At 39.1% G+C, this 15,411-nt stretch overlaps 1 pseudogene; it reads left to right on the top strand.

Annotated features, from left to right (window-relative positions):
- The first annotated feature begins 8,996 nt into the window (after positions 1 to 8,996).
- Positions 8,997 to 9,730, top strand: LOC102114928 (D-aminoacyl-tRNA deacylase 1 pseudogene; annotated as a pseudogene).
- The last annotated feature ends 5,681 nt before the right edge of the window (positions 9,731 to 15,411 follow it).

The raw sequence follows: 15,411 nt of genomic DNA, 5'->3' as shown, positions 1-15,411 counted from the left end.
GGAGTTAAGGTAATTCCCTTCAAAGTGATAATTACGGGAGATGATTCTAATTAGAAACTAGTTTTCTAATTGGTGTTTGGCTTTCAGAAATCTCACAGGCCTTTAATTTACGTATATTTTGCTTAACTCTTCATAGCTCACCCCAACCACCAACAAACCCCTCAAATTCTTTGAGATTGAGGAGGTGAGTCACATAAAGTCCAAGAATTACCAGCTACTATTCAGATCATTATTTGTTATCCAAAATCGTAAAAAGATAAAATTATTAAAACATATAAAATAAAAACATTAACATTATAAAAAGGGTTTTCTGCTAAAATATCACCTGCCAGGTCTTCCCTGACCATCTGATCTAAAATAGCAACCCTTCCCCCAATATTCCTGTCTATCTCGTTTTTCTGCTTTACTCTTCCTGACAATCACATAGAATCAATTTATCTCTGTGGTAAGCACGTCTTCCCCTCTCTTCATAAAATTTAATCTATGGACAGTTGTTGACTCCCTCATCTCTATAAGGGATGGGAACTTCACCTGCATTGTTCACAGATATATTCCTAGGACCTGTAATAGTGCCTAGATGATAATAAGCCTCAAATAAATATATGTTGAATAAATGAATGAATAATTAATTCCATATTACATTCATGGCAATAATCCTTAGCCAGATTTTTAATTTGAAATATGCAAGACTTCCTCTAAGACTGTATTAATTCACATGATCAGTGTATTCAAATATAGCGAACAGGAGGGATTTCTTCTCTTCCCTCCTTCCTTTCTCTTGCTTACTTTTTTTACAGCTATATTGAGATATAGTTGACATACAAAGAACTGCATATATTTAAAATGTATTTTGGTAAAGTTTAACATATGTAAACACCCATAAAATCATCACTACAATCAAAATATTGAACATATCCATCACCTCCAAAAATTTCCTTGTAGCCCCTTGTAAACTTTCCTAGTACCCCATCTGTCCTTAGGCAAACACTCATCTGCTTTCTGACAATACAGATTAGTTTCCATTTCTAGAATTTTATATAAATGGAAACATATGGTATATACTCTTTATATCTGTCTTCTTTCACTCAACATAATTAAGACTTATCAATAGACAATAAATACTGGCAAACCAAATCCAGCAGCACATCAAAAATCTTATCCACCACAATCAAGTTGGCTTCATCCCTGGGATGTAAGGCTGGTTCAACATACGTGAATCAACAAACGTAATCCATCATATAAACAGAACCAGTGACAAAAATCACATGATTTATGATTACAATAGATGTGGAAAAGGCCTTTGATAAAATTCAACACCCCTTTATCTTAAAAACTCTCAATAAACTAGGTATTGATGTAACATGTCTCAAAATAATAAGAGCTGTTTATGACAAACCTATAGTCAATATAATATTGAATGGACAAAGCTGGAAGCATTCCTTCTGAAAACCAGTATAAGACAAGGAAGCCCTCCTCCCACCACTCCTATTCAACATAGTATTGGAAGTTCTGGCTTAGACAATCAGGCAATAGAAAGAAAGGGTGTTCAAATAGGAAGAGAGGAAGTCAATTTGTCTCTGTTTGCAGATGACAAATAGAAAATCTAAATGATTTTATATTTAGAAAACCCCATCATCTCAGCCCCAAAACTTCTTGAACTGATAACCAACTTCAGCAAAGTCTCAGGATACAAAATCAATGTACAAAAATTATAAGCATTCCTTTACACCAACAATAGACAAGCAGAGAGCCAAATCATGAATGAACTCCCATTCATAATCACTACAATGAGAATGAAATACCTAGGAATACAACTAACAAGGAATGTGAAACTCTTTCAAGGAGAACTACAAACCACTGCTCAGGGAAATAAGAGAGGAAACAAATAAATGGAAAAACATTCCATCCTCACAGATAGGAAGAATTAATATCGTGAAAATGGCTATACTGCCCAAAGTAATTTATTGATTCAATGCTATTCTCATCAAACTACCATTGACATTCTTCACAGAATTAGAAAAATCTATTTTAAATTTCATATGGAATCAAAGAAGACCCTGTATAGCCAAGACAATCCTAAGCAAAAAGAACAAAGCTGGAGGCATCATGCTACCTGACTTCAAACTATACTTCAAGGCTGCAGTAAGGAAAACAGCATGGTACTGCTACCAAGACAGACATATAGAACAATGGAGCAGAACAGAGACCTCAGAAATAACATCACACATCTACAACCATCTGATCTTTGACAAACCTGACAAAAACAAACAATGGGGGAAAGATCTCCTATTCCGTAAATGGTCCTGGGAAAACTGGCTAGCCATATGCAGAAACTGAAACTGGATCTCTTCCTTGCACTGTATACAAAAATTAACTCAAGATGGATTAAAGACTTAAATGTAAAACCCAAAACCATGAAACCCCTAGAAGAAAACCTAGGCAACATCATTCAGGACACAGGGATGGGCAAATATTTCATGACAAAAACGCTAAAAGCAATTGCAACAAAAGCCAAAATTGACAAATGGGATCTAATTAAACTAAATAAAATTTGCACAGCAAAAGAAACTATCAGAGTGAACAGGAAACCTACAGAATGGGAAATATTTTTTGCAATTTACCCATCTGACAAAGGTCTAATATCCAGAATCTATAAGAAACTTAAACATATTTGCAAAAAAAGACAACCCCATCAAAAAGTGGGCAAAGAATGTGAACAGATATTTCTCAAAAGAAAACATTTACATGGCCAATAAACATGTGAAAAGAAGCTCAACATCACTGATAATCAGAGAAATGCAAATCAAAACCATAATGAGATAACATCTCACACCAGTCAGAATGGCAATTATTAAAAAGTCAGGAAACAATAGATGCTGGTGAGGCTGTGGAGTAATACAAATGCTTTTACACTGTTGGTGGGAATGTAAATTAGTTTAACCATTGTGGAAGACAGTATGGCGATTCCTCAAGGATCTAGAACCAAAAATACTATTTGACCCAGAAATCCCATTACTGGGTATATACCCAAAGTAACAAAAATCATTGTATCATAAAGACACACGTACATGTATGTTTATTGCAGCACTATTTATAGTAGCAAAGACATGGAACCAACCCAAATGCCCATCAATGGTAGACTGGATAAATAAAATGTGGTACATATACACCATGGAATAATATGCAGCCACAAAAAGGAATGAGATCATGTCCTTTGCAGGGACATGGATGAACCTGGAAGCCATAATCCTCAGCAAACTAACACAGGAACAGAAAAACAAACACCACATGTTCTCACTCATAAGTGGGAGTTGAACAACGAGAACACATGGACACTAGGGGAACAACATACACCAGAGCCTATTGGGTGGTGGTGAGTGGAGGGAACTTAGAGGACAGGTCAACAGATGCAGCAAACCATCATGGCACATATACACCTATGTAATAAACCTGCACGTTCTGCACATGTATCCGTTTTTCTTTTTAGAAGAAAAAAAAAACCCAATTTTTAAATAATACTTATCTATGTTGTCATAGGTATAATTAGTTCATTACTTTTTATTGCTGTATAGTATTCCACATTTGAATATACCACAATTTGTTTATCTATTCACCAGTTTGGGGCATTTGGGTCATTTCCGGTTTTGGACTTCTTAAAAAAGCTGCTATGAACATGTGTGTATAAGTCTTTGAGAGGACATATGCTTTCCTTTCTCTTGGGGAGATTCCTAGGAGTGGAAGGATTAAGTTGCATGGTAGATGTATGTTAAGGATTTTTACAGACTGACAAGCTATTTTCCAAAGTGATGGTACCATTTTACATCCATGCCAGAAATATGAGTTCCAGTTTATTCACATCCTCACTAACATGTGATATAGTCAGTCCTTTTAATTGTAGACATTCTAATATATATGTAGGATATATGATCATGTTTTAATTTGTATGCTGTTAGCATATTTTCATCTCTTATTTGCTATTATGTCACCTTTGGTGAAGTATCTGTTCAAATATTTTGCCTATTTAAAAAACTGGATTGTTTGTTTTCTATTAGTTGTAAGAGTTCTTTATGTAGTCTGGACACAATTGCTTAATAAGATATGTCATTTGCCACTCTACTCTCCCCATCTGTGGCTTGTCTTTTCATTCTTGTAGCAATGCCTTCACAGCAAAAGATTAGGATTTCTTTATCGAACAAATTTACTCAATGCAACATTCTGTGTCATGGGGGCTTGTTGTACAGATTATTTCATCAACCAGATACTAACCCTAGTACCCAATAGTTATTTTTCTGATCCTCTGCCTCCTCCCACCCTCCACCCTCAAGTAGACTCCAGGGTCTGTTGTTTATCTTTTTGTATCCATGTGTTCTTATCATTAAGCTCCCACTTATAAGTGAGATCGTATGGTATTTGGTTTTCTGTTCCTGTGTTAGTTGCTAAGGATGATGACCTCTAGCTCCACCCATGTTTCCACAAGGGAGATGATTTCATTCCTTTTTATGGCTGTATTGTATTCCACGGTATATGTGCCACTTTTTCTTTATTCAGTCTACCACTGATGAACATTTAGGTTGATTCCATGTCTTTGCTATTGTGAATAGCATTGCAATAAACATACATGTTCATGTGTCTTTATGACAAAACAACGTATATTCCTCTGAGTATATACCCACTAATGGGATTGCTGGGTCAAATGGTACTTCTGTTTTTAGTTCTTTGAGAAATTGTCACATTGTTTTTCACAATGGTTGAATTTATTTACACTCTCACCAAGAGTGTATAAGCATTTCTTTTCCCCTGAAACCTTGCCAACATCTGTTATTATCCGACTTTTTACTAATAGCCATTTTGACTGGTGTGAGATGGTATCTTACTAAGGTTTTGACTTGCATTTCTCTAATGATCAGTGATATTGAGCTTTTTTTCATTTGCTTGTTGGCTGCATTGTATGTCTTTTCTTGAAAAGCATCTGTTCATGTTCTTTGCCCACTTTTTAATGGGGTTGTTTTTTTTCTTACAAATTTGTTTAAGTTCCTTATAGAGGCTGGATGTTTGACGTTTGTCAGGTACATAGTTTGCAAATACTTTCTGCGATTCTGTAAGTTCTCTGTTAACTGTTGATAGTTTCTTTTGCTCTTCAGAAGCTCTTAAGTTTAATTAGATCCCATTTGTCAATTTTTGCTTTTGTTTCCATTGCTTTTGGAGTCTTTGTATGAAATCCTTGCCAGCCCCTACATCCAGAATGATATTGCCTAGATTGTTTTCCAGGGTTTTTATAGTTTGGGGTTTTACATTTAAGTCTTTTATCTATCTTGAGTTGATTTTTGTATATGGTGTAAGGAAGAGGTCCAGTTTCAGTCTTCTACATATGGTTAGCTGGTTATCCCATTTTTGAATAGGGACTCCTTTCCCCACTGCTTATTTTTGACAGCTTTGTCAAAGGTCAGATGATTGTAGGGGTGTGGCCTTATTTCTGGGCTCTCTATAAGAGATCATTAGAAATATCAAGGCAACTGATTTGATGATTGACCAATTCTAAATGCTTGAGAGACATTGTGCATCAATGGAGGCTACAAGATTTTATGCCAAAATTACGGAGAGAATAAAATAGTGCTACTGATACTTAGTTTTAAGTTAAGGACAAGTTTGAATAAATAATTTTGGGAAGGCAGCAGGACATCCAAATGGAAATGACCAATAGGTATGCTAAGTATGACTGGCTTGCAGTCATACTTAGGAGTCATTTGCTTATGAGTCATCATCATCAAAAAGGTGAGTCTGTGAGTAGATACATTTTTAAAAATACATGGAAGAAATGCTGAGCAGAAAATAAACACTGGGAAAAGGACGTAGGATTGTCATTCCGTAGAAGCACTGAGTTTAAGGTAACTAAATTATTTTAATCTCTTCTGCAATTGGAAAAAAGTAAAACTTTATATCTGCCGTGGTCGTTAAGTATTTGGTTAACAAATGAAGTATTTGTATGTTTTTAAGGTAGCCTAATTCACTGTCTGATAATTCAAACAATTGGGAAAAGCCTTTCTTGTACTGAGCCTGATATGAACAAACTATTATCTTTGACCTTGATTTCAGCTGCTGGCACAGAGTAGGCACTCAGGCAATGTTAGCTAGATGACCAGATGGTTCTTCCTGTGTTCTCAGCCAATTCAGTTAGTCTACTCTCTTCCATGTGTGAGCCAGATGGCTGAACTGTTACATAAATTTTTAGCTGTATAAACAAAAGTAACTTAAATCATTGTAATTATCTAATGTGTACGCTCCCTGTCTTTTTATTTTATAAGGTAAATATTCTAGATTTACAAAGCAAATTCTCCAATGATATGATATTCAGACAGAGATATTTTGAAGAGGACAAAGAAAGAAATACATCACATGGCTCAGTTCTCAGTAAGAGTAGGTGAAGTTATTTGTTCGGTTTGAAATTATTGAGGAAAGTGAAGGTTTGGTATAGTGTCTATGGAGGAAGGTACTTAAGCCAGCAAAAGATGTATAAAAAGATGGTGGAATATCAGCTAAACTGTACATATCATGGATTTTCAGGGGGCCAGTTAAGCAGACATTGTAGAGAGTATGTAGGATGTGAAACTGAACTGTTGAACCATGAAAGCTTTCCCTTCTCAGGTTTCTTCATACCAAAATCCCATCTATTGTTCTTTTATCCTGTCAGTTCATTAATAGGTTATGCTAGCCATGAATGGATCACTATACTGTGTAAAGCCAGGAACTGCATCCCTGGTAAGGAATGATTTATATATTCCTGGGTTTATGTTTCTATAAAGCAGAAGATATTTGATCACCAGAATCTTCCATCCTCATGTAGGAATGGCCACAAACAATCTATCTTCTTGGATAGTTTCTGCTACTTTGAAGTATTTCCTGTCTTGGGAAAGGAGATGGACAAAAATCTCATGGCTTACATTTACAGTTTCTCTTCTGGCTAATACTGATATAGCACAGTGATTAAGAGCATGGGCTTGGGAGTCAAAGACATCCGTGTGTAAATTCTGGTTTTGCTGCTTGCTAGTTTCTGTGAACAATACTAAATTACTTAACATGTCTGATTACTCAATTTTCATCTAAAGTGAGAATGTAATATTTAATTTGTCAGGTTGTTATAAGAATTAAATGAAATAATGCATCTAAAGTGCTCAGGCTCATTGGCTAGAACAATGAATAAAAACCAAAACAATTATTACTGGGTTTCTGGCCTGCCAGAATTCCTGACCTTCTTATTACATGGGAGATTTATTTTCTCTCGTTGTTGCTCTAAGGGATGCTCCTGATCTTGAGATTTAGAAATTATATAAACAATTATTGTTCAGAATAGCAAGACACTTTAGGTATTGTAGATAACTATCATTTGAGGAGTCTTAAGTTTGTTCTTGGCTAGCCTGGCATGTGGCAGAGGTTTAAGAGAGAGAAATCGGGGAATAAAACAGAAATGGGTATACACAAACATTAATGAGAAACTGAGTTTACCCAAGGTTGCAGACAAAAGCAGCTGCAAAATTGCAGACTTCCTCGCTTTCACAACTACCTGCCCTTGCAAGTTCTGAGACTCTCTAAATTTCTACAGACAAGAGACCAGAGCAAAAAAACGTGTGTTTGGAGGAATGTACAGGTATGAAACTCTCTGAAAGAGGCCAGATGGAGCTGACATTCACACACACAGTGCTGAGACATTCCTCAAGCTTTGGGGAGAAGTATGAATGAAGAATGGGTAAAGAAATGGTAGAACATTTCTTCCCAATTCATCTGAGGGGATAGGAATTCTTGTTTTATTGGCCCATGCAGAAATGCAGATAATTGGAAGGGATGTCTTCTCCCATACTCATATGATCAAATGAGACTGACTCAGAAGGAGGAAGAGACCCCTTTCATTTTCTGGTTCTGTTCCTTGATCCTATCTGGAAAAGACATGGCCATGTCTGTTCATTTAAGTATTAACTGTGGTTGCTTTCAGATTGCAACAGCAGCCATTGTGACAGAGAACATATGGCCCACAAAGCCACAAAACATTCCACTATCTGTCCTTTTATAAAAAACAATTGCAGATCCTTGATCTGGATCAATCACCCAGGCAGCAGTGGGATATCCTTTTCTTTCTGTTTGTCAAGTAGCATAAGAGGCCCCATATGGCAAGGGATCGGTCTCAGCTCCCAATTCAATGCAACGGTTGCTATGTCCCATTGTGAAAGCAATTCTTAGGGTGCTAAATTCTCCAACCAGCAACAAGCAGAATTTTGGAAACAGGAATGAATTTTTGCAAGTAGGTAATAAGGTATAATAATGGAAGATGTCACCTCTATATCAACCCCTTGGTTTCCAGACCCATGTGTTCTCTGGGAGAAGTAGCATCTCATATCAGTCCCTCTCAGAGTTTATGCTGTGCCCCAACCTTGTAAGGTCTTAACCATCAGCTGGCACCATAATTAATTCTTTGATGAATCTCGTTTTATGTGGGCAATGACCTACATGGTTAGAATAGTGAGCTCCATGAGGACCAGCCCACTGGCCCACTTCTTTTGGTGAAAGATGGGTGTCTTGCTCAAGGTATGTCATGCAGAAAACTCTTAACAGAAGAAGTTAGGCATGTTATTTTCAGCAGAAGTCTTGGGTGGTGAGGTAAGGCAAACCCAAATGCCTACGTATGTATTTCATAAAGACAAATCATGGTTTCTTTTATTAAGGTAGGACTGCAACATAATCAGCATTCTACCAGATAGCTGGCTGGCACTCCAGGGATTCAGTGCTGGTTTCTACAGAATATTGACTACCCAGAAGAAGGAACAATCTGACCAGCCTTGGTGAGAGCAATCTATGTTGCATAAAACACATTTCTGCTTTTGTGACCACATTGTTCATTAATCTACTGATCAAGCATTAGGGAGACTGGGAAAAAGAATGACTTGGCGGAGCCGCCCTCAGAGTCGTGAGGCCGGACGCAGCGCGGCGCCGCCCCACTCGGCCCAGCCGCCATGAAGGCCGTGTTGCAGCGCGTCACCCGGGCCAGCGTCACAGTTGGAGGAGAGCAGATTAGTGCTATTGGAAGGGGCATATGTGTGTTGCTGAGTATTTCCCTGGAGGATACGCAGAAGAAACTGGAGCACATGGTCCGAAAGATTCTAAACCTGCGTGTGTTTGACGATGACAGCGGGAAGCACTGGTCTAAGAGTGTGATGGACAAACAGTACGAGATTCTGTGTGTCAGCCAGTTTACCCTCCAGTGTGTCCTGAAGGGAAACAAGCCTGATTTCTACCTAGCAATGCCCACGGAGCAGGCAGAGGGCTTTTACAACAGCTTCCTGGAGCAGCTGCCTAAAACATACAGGCCGGGGCTTATCAAAGATGGCACGTTTGGGGCCTACATGCAGGTGTACATTCAGAATGATGGGCCTGTGACCACAGAGCTGGAATCGCCAGCTCCCGGCACTGCTACCTCTGATCCAAAGCAGCTGTCAAAGCCTGAAAAACAGCAGCAGAGAAAAGAAAAGACCAGAGCTAAGGGACCTTCTGAATCAACCAAGGAAAGAAACACTCCCCAAAAAGAAGACCGCAGTGCCAGCAGCGGGGCCGAGGGTGACGTGTCCTCTGAATGGGAACTGCAGCTCAGGAGGCAGAATTCAGTGTGTTATCATTGGGCAGAACTGGATCCTGAAAAATTCAAGATGCTAAGCACCTACACTACTTTAAGAATTTGGAACTGAAACGTGAAGAGGAAGACAGAAATAAGAAGTTGGGAACCTGAATAACTCTGCAAAAAACACCAAAGGGCCGTTTTGTCATTTTCTGTTGTTGCTGTGTGGAATGAGGCAGTGGGCACTGCCGGTGGGCCGGGGGTGAGTGCGCACGTGGTAGAAGGCATGCGCTTGTGCCTCCTCACAGAAAGGCTTTGTTGGTTTCTACCACATCTTGGCTTGCTTTTGGAACAGGCTGGCCTAGCATCATTTGTCATCAAGTCCACTGTGGTGTATTCTGCTTTTCCAGGGCGGGGGTTCTCCAACACACTCACACTGTCCATGTTCTTCTTATTGCTGATTCATAATCCAGGGCCCTTGTTGAAGTGTCAAGAGAGCAATCATCAGTGATAATGTATTGTGTGAGACCTTTGCATCTTGTAAATTTTCTTTTTCTAAAAATAAATAATAATAAAATCCTAAATCTCAACAAACCACAAAAAAAATAAAATAAAAAGAATGACTTAATATACATGGGATGAATCATCCTGTTCCTGTTATTGAGAGACTGTTCTACAGAGGGAAGCTTCAGTGAACATTCACACATATTATTCTTTCATCCTGGGCCTATTCTGAAGGGGCTATCCACATGAACCTTCCCCAAATCTCTTTCTCACTAATGTGCAAAAATCCTTCCTTCTGAGTCTCTGTATGTCCAAACTGTGCCTAAGGATCACTACCAATCTATACCTTAGGTCATCTGTCCTCCAAGGCAAACTGGACAACCAATGTACCTACAGTCCTCATTTTTCATAGTGCTGAGATATATGGATTTCAATGATCATGTTTAATTAAATAATATCACTACCTTAACAACACAGTTCAAATTTTAGTAACCACAGTATGTTAACTGTGAAAGGTTAAATGAAGCACAAACTTCACTGCCATTTTTTAGTCCACATATCACTTTGTAAACAACGAATGCAGATCCTGGGAACAGACGGTGGATAGGAGACAGGGCTAATGTGCAGCGAGTTCCCACTTGGGTGGACAGACCAGTGTGTAGAGAGTCACAGTGCGATCCTTTGCTCCAAGAACCAGCACAGGAACACACCGGGAAAACCAGAAGAATTCACAGATCCTTTGAAAGAAGCTGCATGCCACTGCAAATTCCATGAGACAAGTGAAAAATGGAGAGCTCCCAAAGTGTGAGCGGTGGGAGAAGCTGCCTCCAAACACACATTCCCACTGGGAAATCTGAAAATCCAGATCACAGCAGAAGGTTTTAACCTTACCTGGAGCTGAAATGGATGAAATATAGAAGTAAAAGCAGTAGCACTTATAGGCACTCCCATTCTCCAGCTGGAGCCCAGGGAAGCCATTCCTGAATGTATGAAACAGGGGCCCTTGGGGAAGGCAGGCACTGGAATTAGGGAGGGGTCAGAGGGTATAAGATATTTCAAACTAAATTTTACAATAATTTTGATTGGGCACAAGTGGGTTGGGAGGAGCAGCGGAGGAAACAAGAACTGCTTCAGGTAGGGACAGGAGCCACAGCCAACACTGTGGGCAGATGCAGGAGAGGTAAGGCCTGAAAACCGAGTTTGCTTGCTCAGCAGGGAAGCCCATAACCTGAGACAAGGCCTGAGTTCTGCCTGCCAGCCGTTCAGGCTACCTGGATCTCAACTCAGTGCTGTTAGTGGGGCACTGTGGGAGTGAGACTGGCCTTACCAATTGAGTGGGAGCTGGGTGAGATCTCTTGCTATCAGCTATCCCTAACTTCTCTGGTGAACTATATGGCACAGGAGAAGCAGATATAATCCTCTCTGGAACATAACCCCATTGACGTGAGAACTATCTCCTCATCCTCCACAGTGGCCATGGCAAGCTTGGCCCAAGGGGAGTCTGAGCTCAGACCTGCATACCCTGCCCCAGCCTGATGGTATTTCTCTACCAACTCTTGTAGCTGAACACAAGAGTCATACACTCTTGGGAGCTTTATGGCTCTGTCCATCACCAGAGAAACCAGAATACCTTTCTTGGCCAAATTAGGGCAAGCTTATATCCCACTGCTAATAGCACAGCTGGTGCTGTCTTGCAAGTGCCACCTTCTGGCTGTAGGCCAACCAACCCAGGCCATTACAGCAACTCATGACAGAATAGCCATGCCCCTAGGAAGGAGAAAACAGCAACTAATACCACTGCCTGCAACATCCTTGCTAACCAGAGGTCCTGAGTCTGTCCATGTGACAACTTCACTGCTAGCATAAACAGCAGTTAAGAAAGCCAGCACCATAAACATACCTACAATCAAGGATTCTCAGAGAATCTACTTCATTCCCCTCCCACCACCACCAGAGCAGGTGCTGGTATTTATGGTTGAAAGACCTGAAGATGGGTCAGATCACATCACAGGACTCTTTGTAGACAATCCCCAACACCAACCTGGAGCCTGGCAGCCCCACGGGATGGCTATACCCAGAAAAGCAATAATAATCACTGCAGTCTGGCTCTCAGGAAGCCCCATCCATAGTGGGGAAGGATGAGAGCACCACCTCAAGGGATCACCCTGTGGGACAACAGAATCTGAACAGCAGGCCCTGAGTTCCATATCTTTCCACTAGTGGGTAGTTTCTCATAGCAGAGACACAATTGTAGCACTGGAAGCAGTAGGGAAAGTCTGCACCTATACTCCAACAGGCAGGCAGCCTCTGTGATTGTGAAGGGCCTTGGGGAAGGGGTCCTTATTCTCCTCTGGCACTCCATGGCAGACACAGCTGGGGCCTCCTCCACAGGAATCCAGCGTGGAGGCACCTATAAACAAATATCCTCTCAGACCATAGTGGAATGAAACTGGAAATTAACTCCAAAAGGAACACTCAAAACTATACAAAATATATGGAAATTAAATAATCTACTCTTGAATGATCTTTGGGTCAATGATTACATCAAGATGGAAATTTAAAAATCCCTTGAACAGAATAACAGTGACACAACTTATTGAAACCTCTGGGATACAGCAAAAGTGGTGCTAAGAGAAAAGTTCAGAGTATTAACTGCCTACATCAAAAAATCTGAAAGAACACAGATAGACAATCTAAGATCACATGCCAAGGAACTAGAAAACACATAACAAACCAAACCCAAACCCAGCAGAATAAAAGAAATAACAAGGATCGGAGCAGAACTAAATAAAATTGGGACAAACAAAAAACTACAAACAACAAAAGAAACAAAATGCTGGTTATGTTTTGGAGGCCAACCAACTCGCAAATGCATAGACCATTAGTGAGATTAACCAAGAAAATAAGAGAATATCCATAGAAGCTTGTTTAGAAATGAAATGGGAGATATTACAATTACAACTGATACCACAGAAATACAAAATATCATTCAAGGTGGTACGACTTGGCTGTGTCCCCACCCAACTCTCATGTTGAATTGTATTTTCCAGAATTGACAGGTGTGGGAGGGACCCGGTGGGAGGTAATTGGATCATGGGGTAAGTTACCTCCATGCTGTTCTTGTGATAGTGAATGAGTTTTCCATGAGATCTGGTAGCTTTATAAGGGGCTTCCCCGCACCTTCACTCTGCACTCCTTTTTGCTGCCGCCATATGAAGGAGGATGTGGTTGCTTCCCCTTCCACGATGATTGTAAGTGTCCTGAGGCCTTCCCAACCATGCTGAACTGTAACTTAAGCCTCTTTCCTTTATAAATTACCCAGTACTGGATATGTCTTTATTAGCACGTAATAACAGGCTAATACACAAGGCTATTACTAACACCTTCATGCACACAAACTAGGAAATCTAGAGGACATCAATAAATTCCTGAAAATATAAAACACTCCTAGATTAAATCAAGAAGAAATAGGAACTCTGAACAATAACAAGTAGCAAGATTGAAACAGTAATAAGACAAATTGCCAACAAAAACAGTTCAGAACCAGATGAATTAATAGCTGAATTCTATCAGACATTCAAAGAAGAACTGGTACCAATCCTGCTGAAACTATTTCAAAAGATAGAGAAAGAGGGAATTCTCCCTAAATCATTCTATGAAGCCAGCATCACCCTAATACTAAAACTAGGAAAGAACATAACAAAAAAGAAAACTACAGACCAATAGCCCTGATGAACATAGATGCAAAAATCTTCAACAAAATACTAGCTAACCAAATTCAACAGCGTATCAAAAAGATAATACAGCATGATCAAGTGGGTTTCATTCATATCAAGGATGCAGGGATGGTTTAACCTATGCAAGTCGATAAATGTGATACGTCAGATAAACAGAATTAAAAACAAAAATCTCACAACCACCATAATAGATGCGAAAAAAAGCATTTGACAAAATCCAGCAACCCTTTATGATAAAAACCCCTCAGTAAAATTGGCATATAAAGGACATACATACCTCAGGTAATAAAAGCTATCTATGACAAGCCCACAGCCAACATACTAAACAGGGATAAGTTAAAAACATTCCCCCTGAGAACGGAGCAAGACAAGGATGACCACTTTCATCACTTCTATTCACCATAGTACTGGAAATCCTAGGCAGAGTGATCAGACAAGAGAAAGAAATAAAAGGCATCCTAATCAGTAAAGGGTAAGTCCAACTATCACTGTTCACTGATGATATGATCATATACCTAGAAAACCCTAAAGATTTATCCAAAAAGCTCCTAGATTTGATAAATGAATTCAGTAAAGTTTCAGGATACAAAATCAATGTGCACAAATCAGTAGCACTGCTATACACCAACAACACCCAAGTTGAGGATCAAGTCAAGAACTCAATACTTTTCGTAACAGCTGAAGAAAAAAAAAAGTACTTAGGAGTGTACCCAGCCAAAAAGATGGAATATTTCTACAAGAAAAACTATAAAACACTGCAGAAAGAAATCATAGATGACAGAAACAAATGGAAACACATCCCATGCTCATGGATGGGTAGAGTCAATATTGTGAAAATGACCATACTATCAGAAGCAATATACAAATTCAATGCAATTTTCATCAAAATAGCATCATTATTCTTCACAGAACTAGTAAAAACAATCCTAAAATTCACATGGAACCAAAAATTCTTAAAAAGCCCACATAGCCAAAGCAAAACTAAACAAAAAGAACCAATCTGGAGGCATCACATTGCCTGACCTTAAACTATACAACAAGGCTCTAGTTACCAAAACAGCATAGTAGTGACATAAACATGGGCCTGTAGACCAATGGAACACAATAGAGAACCCAGAAATAAAACGAAATACTAACAGCCAACTGATCTCAGGCAAAGCAAACAAAAACAAAGTGGAAAAAGGATGCCCTATTCAACAAATGGTTCTGGGATAATTGGCAAGCCACATGTAGAAGAATGAAACTGAATCCTCATTTTTCACCTTATACAAAAATCAACTAAAGATGGATCAAAGACTTAACTCTGAGACCTGAAACCCTAAAAACTCTAGAAGATAACATCAGAAAATCTCTTCTAGACATTGACTTAGGCAAAGACTTAATGACCAAGAACCCAAAAGCAAATGCCAAAAAACAAAAATGATGGAACCTAATTAAAGTAAAAAGCCTCTGCACAACAAAAGAAATAATCAGCAGAGTAAACAGATAAAATATTTGTCAACTATGCATCCAACAAGAGACTAATATCCAGAGTCTACAAGGAATTCAAATCAGCAAGAAAAAACAATTCCA

The sequence above is a fragment of the Macaca fascicularis genome, chromosome 8 (genome assembly GCF_037993035.2).
Source record: "Macaca fascicularis isolate 582-1 chromosome 8, T2T-MFA8v1.1".
Taxonomy (NCBI): domain Eukaryota; kingdom Metazoa; phylum Chordata; class Mammalia; order Primates; family Cercopithecidae; genus Macaca; species Macaca fascicularis.
The sequence above is the reverse complement of the archived record's forward strand: the minus strand, read 5'-3'. Positions and strand labels throughout refer to the sequence as shown.